The sequence below is a fragment of the Meles meles genome, chromosome 6 (genome assembly GCF_922984935.1).
Source record: "Meles meles chromosome 6, mMelMel3.1 paternal haplotype, whole genome shotgun sequence".
NCBI lineage: Eukaryota > Metazoa > Chordata > Mammalia > Carnivora > Mustelidae > Meles > Meles meles.
Window position 1 is genome coordinate 82,962,053 of NC_060071.1, and position 11,339 is coordinate 82,973,391.

Below are 11,339 nucleotides of genomic sequence, written 5' to 3' on the forward strand. Positions count from 1 at the left end.
AAGCCTCATCTGACTTGAACTCTCATTAACATTTGACAAAATCAATCACTATCTCTTTCTCACAACACTTGCTTTATTTGGTTTGTAGGAAGACAAACTTACATGTTGTTTTGTTTTACATTTGTTTGTTTTCCTACCTCTGGATGTTCCATCTCAGATTTTTTTGATATTTCCTTCCAGTTTCCCTGACTTCTAAATATTAGAGTGTTTCTGGGTTCAGTACTCACATCTATTCTTTTCTGGACCCTTAATAATTACTTTGTCCAAGTCACCCACTTGCAAGGCTTTGATATGCTGATTTAATATATAATGTATTTATATACTATGTATTTATATAATATATTTTACAATATAAATATATTTTATGTAACATATTTGGATGTTTTTGTATTGTAGATTTATATATAAATAATATATATATATATTATTATTATATATATATTATATTAAATAATAATATATAAATAATAATAAATAATAAATAAATATATAAATATATAATAATATATATAATATATTATATAATATATAAATATATAATTTATAATTTATATATATATATAATATATATATAAATATATAATATAATAATATATATAAATATATAAATAATAATAAATAATAAATAAATAATATATATATTATATATATATATATTATATATATATATATTATATATTATATATATATATATATATTATATATTATATATATATTATATATATATATTTATATATATATATATAATATATATATAAATCTACAATACAAAAACATTCAAATATGTTACATAAAATATATTTATATTGTAAAATATATTATATAAATACATAGTATATAAACCTATAAACATGTTATATATAAATCAGCATGTAAATATGTGATCGATTCAGATTTCTTTTGTGAATTACATTCTTTATAGCTACCCACAAAGACATGTCCCCCTGGATAGCAAATATACATCTTAAGTTTAACATGTCCAAAGACAACCTTTTGGTATCCTCTCCTAACCTGCTCTTCACTCATTCTTTTTCTGTTCAGGGAAAGTCAACTCCATTCTTCTAATTACACAAACTAAAATTCCTTAGCGTGGCCTTCAGCTATCACCTTTCTTTTGCATACCACATCTAGTCTGTCAGTGATTTATGTTAGGTCCTATTCTCAAAATGTATCCAAAAGCCAGCCATTCCTTGCCACCCTCACTGGCACACTTTGGGTCCAAGCCATTCATCATATCTCCCTGGATTATTAAAAAAACCCTCTGCTTATGCCCTTGTCTCTTAGTTTTTAGTTTTATTCAACCAGTAGCCAGGAAATGTTCAAATCTAACTCAGCTAATCTCAGTTTGATGTTCAACTTCCTATTGCTTTCTTATTTTAGTCAGGCTAAAAGCAAAAATCCTTGCAAAGATTATAAGGTATTGCATGACCTGTGCTCTTCCTTACCCCTCTGACTTCATAGCCACTTCCTCTCTTCCTCCATCACTCTGTCTGGCCACTTTGGCCTACTAACTGTTTCTCAAAGGTACAAACATTGCTCCCATAGCAGGACCTTTGCATTTCCTATCCCCTCTGCTGGGAAGGCTCCCCTTGCCCCAGCCACACACACATATATAACAAACAAATAGTTGACTTTCCACTTCCTTTACGCAGATTTCAATGAGTCCTTCCCAGACTGTACTATCAAAAATTTTAAGCCTTCTCCCACACTTCCCATTACATTTCCCTATTTTATTTTTCTCCTTATCATTTTTCTAACATACTATATATTTTACTTATTTATCTTGTTTATTGTTTACCTTTCTCACTTGAATGCAGGCTCCATGATGTCAGGGGTTTTGTCTTTTCATCTTATTTTGTCTGTGATAAATCTCCAGTGCTTAAAACATGTCCTAAGATAAGGTTGATAAGTATCTGTTTAATGAATATATGAACAAATGAATGAATAAATGAAGATTTGGGGAAAGTTGTGTAAAGAAAATATTTTATTAAACTTCATTTTTTTGGTAATTATTTACATATTGTGTGATGTCTGATGAATTGAGGAAACAATTAATAACGTATTTTTCTTCTCTGATTCTTCTGGTCTGACCTGCCGACTCTGCCATTGCACTCATTGCTTTCAAAGGCTTTGATATCAGGCATGTAATAATTTAATCTTCTTTTATATCCTAGATTCCCCACTTAAAAAATGCCAGTTAGTGCCTATTTATAAAATACATTATGGATGAATGAAAGTAATTTAAAATGATCTATTCTGGAATTTAAAAAATTACAGCCAGAAGGAATGTGTAATGATCTCTTTCCCCTCTGGACTTTTGTATATATATTTCTTCAGGCCCAGTATGCTTTTACTCCTTTCTCAACTTTTCATTCTCTGACCTTGGAAGTCTCAGCTTAGATGTTACTTTCTTGATAAAATCTTCTCTGCAAATGGGATTAAGGGCCATTACCTCTATCATGACACTATACATTGGTGAAAAAGTTTATTGTTCAGTCTCATAATAAATAGACTTCAAATGAATTGAAGGCAAGTCTCTTGTCTCTTGTCTTATTTTGTTTTGTATACATCTCACAAAACTTAATGGCTAAACTATGAACAAATATTTAATAATAATTAAAAATATGAGCAAAAATTTAATAACATTTTATATGCATCTCACAAAACTTAATGGCTAAAATATAAGCAAACATTTAATAATAAGGGTACTTCTGCCCTCTAGAGATAGGACTTAATCAGTTAAACTGAGACATGTGAGAATGAAACAGAAGCTGTGTCTGTTTTGATCATTTTTGCATTTTGTGTCTGTGCATAATAAGTGTTTAATACATGGTGCTGAATGCAATTCTATGGAGTGAAATTAATAATGAATATAGGCACATGCCGTTGCTTTCTACTGTCTGTGTTGGTAAGACCCAAAATGTCTTCAAGAATCATCACCTAATAAATGTACTCTGTTAACACAGAACAAGCTTATCACATTGACCTGGGTTTTGGCACTTTCCTTTACAAGAATCTATTTGAGGAAGATCATTTTCCCAAAAGCCAATTTGTAGAAGGCTGATTTGTCAAGTTTGTTCCTTTTAACTCTTCAGTGTTAGCAGTCAAGTTTTTATTTTGTCATTATAATAGCATTTTAAGTAATGTCCAAATGCTCTCTATCTCATCTCCCTTTTTGCATATGTAGACTAAGGGGCAGAGAGTGGAAGAGATAGATTAGAGAATGCGGAGAAACTGAGGAAGACTCAAAATTTCTTTTCATCAACTTCATACTATTTGTGTAACATGAAAACAACCACATTACTCCACTGCGGAAACTGGATTTGCTCTGTTCTAGTCTCAAGTGAAAGATAATTCCCAAGTGAATCAATATCCCTTCCCAGAACCTAGCCCCCACAATCACTTCCCAAAGCTCCATCCTAAAAATGTAAATAAATTTTAGGTTAAAAGAACATTCTAACCCACAGGTTGGGAGAAAATATCTATAAATAACATATATGACAAAGAACATGAATCTGGAATATATCAAGAACACTTACAACTCCACAATAAAAAGTAACTGATTTTAATTAAAAAAAAGCCAGAAAGCTATTTCGATGTTATTGATTACTATGGATATTACTATTAGGCAGTTCAGTCTATTTCATTTGTGATGCTATCACTCGTACTTTATGATCCTCTTGGTATTTTTTTTTCCATTTTATTTATTTTTTCAGCGTAACAGTATTCATTCTTTTTGCACAACACCCAGTGCTCCATGCAAAACGTGCCCTCCCCATTACCCACCACCTGTTCCCCCAACCTCCCACCCCTGACCCATATCCATAGTAATCAATAACATCGAAATAGCTTTCTGGCTTTTTTTAAATTAAAATCTTTACAAATTGAAAATTGACACCTTGTTGTACTTCTAAGCTTTGCCACATTAATGAACTCATAGGAAGCTCTCAAGGCGCAGCCTGAATTCCACTGAGGAAACTGAACAGAATAAGTTTTCACTCTAGTTTTGGATATGACATAAATAAGGGGAAAATCCAGGAAAGCTGAATTATTTCTTCCTCATGTAAAGGAAGTATGCAATTAAAAATTCTGTCTGGAGGGGTGCCTGGGTGGCTCAGTGGGTTAAAGCCTCTGCCTTTGGCTCGGGTCATAATCCCAGGGTCCTGGGATCGAGCCCCGCATCAGGCTCTCTACTCTGCGGGGAGCCTGTTTCCTCCTCTCTCTCTGCCTGCCTCTCTGCCTACTTGTGATCTCTGTCTGTCAAATAAATAAATAAAATTAAAAAAAAAGTAACTGATTTTAAAAGATGGACAAAAGATTTGAATAGATGTTTCGCTAAAGGAATGGCCAATATTCAAATAGCCAATAGCCATGAAAAGATGTCCAACAACATTAGTCACTAGGGAAATGCAAATCAAAACCACTATGAGATACACCACATCGCACCCATGAGGATGGCTAAAATAAAAAAGATGGACAATAAGAAGTGTTGATGACTATGTGGAGAAATTGGGACTCTCATATATTGCTGGAGGAATGGTAAAATGGTACAGCACTTTGTAAAACAATTTGGCAATTCCTCAAAATGTTACCTTTGTCTCTTTCCTGAATTTGACTTCCTGTTTATAGATTTCTAGACTCCGTTTTCTTGACTCATTTCTTTGAGTTGGTGGAATAGGTCCTTTAATAGCTTCCTGAGAAAGGCTACCTGGAAGGTAAGTTATTTGAGATACTATCTGGAAAGACAATATTCTATTCTTATATTTGATTGATAGTCCTGTAGGAAAACTTTTTTCTCAGTATCTTTAAGCTATTTTTCTATTGTTTTCCACTTCCTATTGAGTGACGCTATTGACTTATTGAATCTTATTTGTGTTTTAACTGCTCTTTGTTGTTTATTGTTTATACCACAAAATAAAATTAATGCACCTAATTCCTCTTGGGCAGGTCTACTCTTTCAAAGTGAAGTGGAACATTTCTACAATGATGGAGAATGTGGGATAGTTTAAAATCCAATTTAGTAGTCTAGACAATGTATATTCCTCAATGAATTTGCCCAATAAAACTAATTTGACTTTTCTAACTTTTGCTAGCTTTATTGGCATTTAAAAAAATATCTTATTTATTTATTTGACAGAGAGAGAGAGAGCGTGAGCGAGTGAGAGCACACAAGCAGGAGGAGCAGCAGGCAGAGGGAGAGGGAGAAGCAGGCTCCCTACTGAGTAAGGAGCCCAATGTGGGGCTGGATCCCAGAACCCTGGGATCATGACCTGAGGCGAAGGCAGATGCCTAACGGACTGAGCCACCCAGGCACCCCTACTGGAATTTCTTTTGATACTCATTAGAAGACATTTTAATTCCACTTAGAATAGTGGTCAGATGGTAGTTAACATGTGGTGGGAGACCATTAATAAAATGAAAACCTCTTCTGTAAAGCACTTTTTCTTTAAAGTTATGACAAAATCATTCCATGGGGGAAAAAAAAAAGCTTTCAACTGCTGAAGCAAAGTGATAAGGGAACAGCAGTTTAGAGCAAATAATTTTTGAATTGACAACCCATTTATTTATATTTACCAGATAATTATTTCACCTCCTGCAACACTTTGATTATGAAATAAAGGACTGAGGAAATTAACTGGATTAATTCAGTCAAGAAAATTGTCAGTTTTTATTTAAATTGTTTCCAGAGGTTTTCAATCAGGTGGTAGATGAAAAGATATTCTCATCCTTCTGTCCTGGGATTATAACAGAACCTCAGCAATGGGAGTTGAGAATATAGGGCTATATGGGTAAGAGGAGAAGGACATATATTTTCTAAGAGGTCCCTGGGGATTTGGATAAAATTTCATGCTGGTTTAACCAATCCAGACTTGTATTTCTACTTTACAGTAGCCGCTTTACTCAGTCTCTCAACTGCCTTTTATCTACCTAGCCCCACTACTACTTCCTCCTCCTCTCCATTTTCGGAAGGGAAACTAATTGTGATAAAGTGAGACATTTTGTAGTGAAAAGGATACAGTTTTAATACTTCTAAAACATTTCAAAAAGCAATACAATTAGCTAAGCACTTATGTTTTATTAGTAATAGCAAGCAAAATTAATAAGTAAATTCAACTAAAAATGATTATGTGTCAGAGTGTATAGTTTTTACATTGACATTTCACATAATCTGACTTTGCTTAGAAGAGAAATCACTCGGCTGTTAAAATTACTTTTAAAGAGCTGTCAAAATTGGAAAACCTGCTGTCAAAAATATGATGAGAAAAGTTTAAAAATGGTAAAGTATGTTGACTTAGACAAAAAATATTACCTTCATGAAGGAAAACTTGAATATTTATCATGATCTTCAAAAGGGATGATTTCCCCCCTGAAATTGGACATCTTTGTTTTAAAATTTATATCTCGACACGTTTATTTTCACTTTAATAGCAACATGAATGAAACCATTTATATTTGTACCACAATGAGAACATGTCTAGGTGCTAGAAAATACTAAAATATTAATGCCATCTATGATCCTTCTTCTTATTATTTATTTTGCTTCATTTAAAAAAAAGATTTTATTTATTTTCGAGAGAGAAAGAGTGTGAGTGAGGGTAGGAGCAGAAGGAAAGGGAGAGAGATCATCTGAAGCAGACTCTCAGCTGAGCATGAAGCCAAGACCAGGCTGGATCTAACAACCCTGAGATCATGACCTGAGCCGAAGGCAGATGCTTAACGCACTGAGCCACCCAAGCATCCCGATTTTGGCTCATTTTTAATTGAAGAGGAATTTTAACCCTGTCCTTGTTTTCAGCTTCTTGGACTTCTTATATATGTATTTATGAAATAAAAACATCTTAACCAATAGAAGGATGCAAATTATGTTTTCTGGAAAGCTTGGTGAGATTTTTATATTTTTATTCTGCCCATTCAAATTACAAGAAAATAATATTATTTCCCATATGCCAGATGCTCAGTTATGCACCACTGAGTTTGAATTCCAAATGGTTAACTTTGAAACTTCACACTAACCTTCACTTAAAGATTGATCCTTCTGTCCCTATCATAATATAATTCAAAAGACATAAATATTTGAGGGCCTTGGAATTGAGGAAAGATACATTAGTAAAACTGAGCCTCTTTTAAACTCTTTCCATTTTACCAGGAGTAAAATCTGTCAATAATTTAAACCTCAAAGACTTGGATTTCTCTTTGAAATAGATACTAGAATTCTCCAGATTATGTTAAACATTAGATTATCATTTCTTAACAAAAATAAATAAGGATTGTATTTAGGTGACTAAAATATATGAATATGAAATAAAACACAAGATTCCCCCCCTATTTTTCTGCCTTTATAATATAAGACTTAAAGTTGGTGGGCTGAGTGACTACTTTGTCCATTTGTTACTGTTGTGTGACCTTAGGTATTTGCCTCTTTCTCCATTTATATACTACAACTAATCAGAATTATCCTCAATCTGGTATATTCACAAAAATGTTATAAGGATAAGCTTAAAAATGATTATAAAGAACTTTGTAAATGTACATGTTTAAATATCCCTGTTTTATAAAGAAGAAAAACAAAGTAAAGATACAACTATAATGGAGTGGATTACTTGAGCTGGAATTATAGAAGAAAAAATATTTTCTCTGCAAAAGGAATAAAAATACAATCGTTCCTGATGAGCAAAGAATATTGTTTTATGATAGTTACTTATGTGAAATAATTTAGGGTTGGCTATTAGATATCCTTATTTTTACATAACCTTCTATTTTATTGCCACTAGATTTAATCATCAAAATTTTAAAAACTGAATTTCATGTACGACATAATACACGTATTCTAAAACATACAAGATTAAACAATAAAGGTACTTAAAAACACTGCTATGAGTGAGAGAAATGTAATTTCATGGCATTGCCTTGAATGCCAGAATAATTTTAGTAGATGTCAACTATATAGAAAATGAAGTGTGGGGCTTGCAAATTTAAACATATTTGAATCTGAATATATAAATCTCATTGTTCTCAGAATCATGTTGACATACCCTTATTACACATATGCATAAGAAACTATAAATTTAGAACTCTAACTGGTAATCCAAAATCCAGTATGTGTACGTTGAAGAAAAGTTTGTGTTGCTATGGGAACTTTGGCTTTGTTTACATTATATTGCAAACTATATTATGTGCCTTGGTTCACCTTAATGACTACCTTCAGATATTGCTAATTATACTATTTTCCCTCATTCACTCTGATGATTAACTCCTTAAGGTTAATATTGCTCATCTTTATTGAGTTAGTTCATATTTTTCTTGAATACAGAAATATGAACTTACATTTACCTTCATTTGTGAAAATTGCATTATGCATGTCGCCATCACCTGTTCATTACATTAAGTAAAAGGAGTTTTAGCTTTTATGAAATTTGCAAAATTACATTTATGAAAATTATAAGCTTGACCTTGTTTGCCTATAGGATACAACATATTCTAAATTGCAGAAAATAAAATTTGTGAACATTTTTTGTTTTGGATATAAAAATGTATAATTTCCCTATTCAGAATTTTTTGTAGCATTTTAAAAAGAGGAAATCTAGGCCATTAAAAAAATTGTTCACACTTTCAATGTATAGGCAAAGACATGATGAAATATTCATTATGTGTATGCAGAATCTCTATAGAGATAGTAATGAATGTGTTACATCATAAATATACCTATAGAACAGATGTTGAATCTCAAAGCTTTAGTTACCTTTCCACATTTCCCAATTAAAAAACTTGAAAATCAGAAAAATTTTAGAATGAAAACAATGTATGGGTTATTTTAATTAGGATAAACTAGGATTGCTATCTTTATTCAGAAATGGTCCTTGGGTTTCTACTATGTGCTAGCTATGTGCTGGACATGGGCATTCCTGGTAGTATAGATAAGCTCTCATGAGGTTATAAATATCCAAGGAAGCAAATACAATATAGCCATTCAGATCCTGTATTTTATAAAGCTGTTGTTAAAAACCTCAGGATTTTTTTTTTTTTTTTTTTTTTGGCCTTCAGGAGCATATATATTGTGTTTGAGATAATACATCAGGTGGTCTCTGAGCTACAAAGGGTAAAAAAACATTCTCTTATTACAAGTCGACATAAGTAAAAGGTAAAACGTTTTTCCAACAGCATGAACCACAAAGAAAGAGATAGATGTTTATTATAAATAACCTTATCCCTGACCCTCTATGTCTACCTTTGTAACTTCATGCAAATAATAAATTAAGTTAAAATGCAGTACAATACACACACTACTTTGTATAATATAGGTTATAAAATGCATATATAATATTTGATATCAAATTTTTGATATATTTTATATCATATATCAATATATTTGAAAACTTTTTATATAATATTTGATATTTGATATTATCAATATTTGATAAACTTCAGGACAAGTATCCTTAGTATACCACAATATGCACTTCAATATCCCGAAGAATGAAGACTAGTGTGTTTAAAATGTCTACTTGCAAACCTACAGCTACAAAATTCTACTCTTAATAACATTTATCCTTTTGGGGAATATTTTAGTCTTCAAGGGATAAAAGCAGAGAAAAGAAGTATGTACACTAAGAGGGTTCAGAAAAATTCTCCCCAAGACGTGCTGCTTTGGCATGTGGATTAATTTGAGCTGAAGGCAATCAAGACACAGCAAATTCAAGAAAAACTTTTACCTCTCCCTTAAACTACCTAAAAAATTTATATAGGGGGCCTAACCCAGAGAAAGAGCTATAACCAAGAGAGAACTTTTTTATTTGAATGACTCATGTGTATGGGAGGACAAACATCCAATTACTAAACATCTGCTCTTCTTATCCTGTGAATCACCCTCCTCCCTTTTGAAGTCCATGGCCTCTGTCACATTCCTTCGGTGAAGATGGCATATAAGCCTCAACTGCCTGACTTAGCCTCATGTTTCATATTTTTATGGGATCTCCATATGTATGTAATTAAATTTGTTTTTCTCCCATTAATGTTTTATGTTAATTTGATTATTAAACCAGACCAAAAAAAACTCCTAGAATGGTAGAAGGAAAATTTTTTCCTCCCCAACAACAGAAGTTGATATTGCAAAGGCTATAAAGATTTGCAGCACAGGGGCACCTGGCTGGCTCAGTCAGTAGAGCATGCAACTCTTTATCTTAGGGTTGTAGTTTTGAGCCCATGTTGAGTGCAGAGATTACTTAAAAATAAAATTAAAAAGCTTGCAGTACAGTAAGAAGGTGTCCCTATTCCTTCCCGTTGCATAGAAATTATGTGAATTAGGTTGCCTATATCTTGCCATATTCTGCTTTGTTGGTCAAATACTGAGAAGCAATGCTTCCAACTTGAATATCTGCAGACTGCCAAAGGGAACAAGCCAGCAGCAAAATCTTCAAAATTGTCGAAGTGGGACTCCAGTTATCTTTAAGGATATTTAGATTTAAGTATATTTAAACAGGTCCATGACTATTGATGTTGCAGTGATAGATTCTGTTGTGAAAAGTAACTTTTCGTGGCTTAAACAGATAATTGGATGAAAATGTGATGTCCAGAAAAACCATACCACCTTCATGCACACAACCTAGTGGACCAAATAGAGCTAATCTCCATTCATAAACGTTATCTCTTTGAGCCCCAGGATGGCGGTAGGGAGGAAGAATGTGGATGACTTCAGTTAGCTCCTTCTGAAGCCTTCACACTAGCAGATAATTCAGCAGCGGTTTTTCTAGAGATTTGGATGTTTTGTTTTGTTCTCCCCTGCCCCCCACCCCCCCACGCCACTCCTCCCCTGTAACAAGATTTTCTTTATTCTTTTTCTTCAGGTTCTTGAGCAGTGAGGTCTCTCTGATCTGCATCTGAACTACCACTGCTGGTGCTGGGTTATCATCATTGGATATTTACCCATCATTGGACATCTTGGTGAAGTTATTTCCTGGAAAATTCAACTGTTCATCTGGCCTATTCATATAGTCCTACAGTGTGGGAGAAAAAGAGGGGTGGAAAAAAACCATTCCTTAAGGAAATGCAGGCAGCTGGGAGTGGGGGTTGAGGGATTAGGGGGTAAAAAAAAAAGAAGTCAAGGAGATTTGGGCTGAGGAGTGTGAAAAATTAAAAGTAGGGGGGATTATGCCCTTAGGAACTTTTTTAAGGATAATAATTTTTTAAGGGTATGGCTATTGATATTTGCAGACAGGTTGGTTCAGGTCAAGAAGCAGGAGTTTGTGGAGAGAAATTTTATGTCTGATATAGGAATGATAGATATACAACATTCTGCCTTTGTCAAAACCCAGAGGACTTTTTTTAGCACTAGAATGAATTTT

General features: G+C 33.0%; 1 pseudogene; it reads right to left on the minus strand.

Annotated features, from left to right (window-relative positions):
- Positions 1-10,307: 10,307 nt before the first annotated feature.
- On the minus strand, positions 10,308-10,934 carry LOC123944213 (annotated as a pseudogene).
- Between the last annotated feature and the right edge of the window lie 405 nt (positions 10,935-11,339).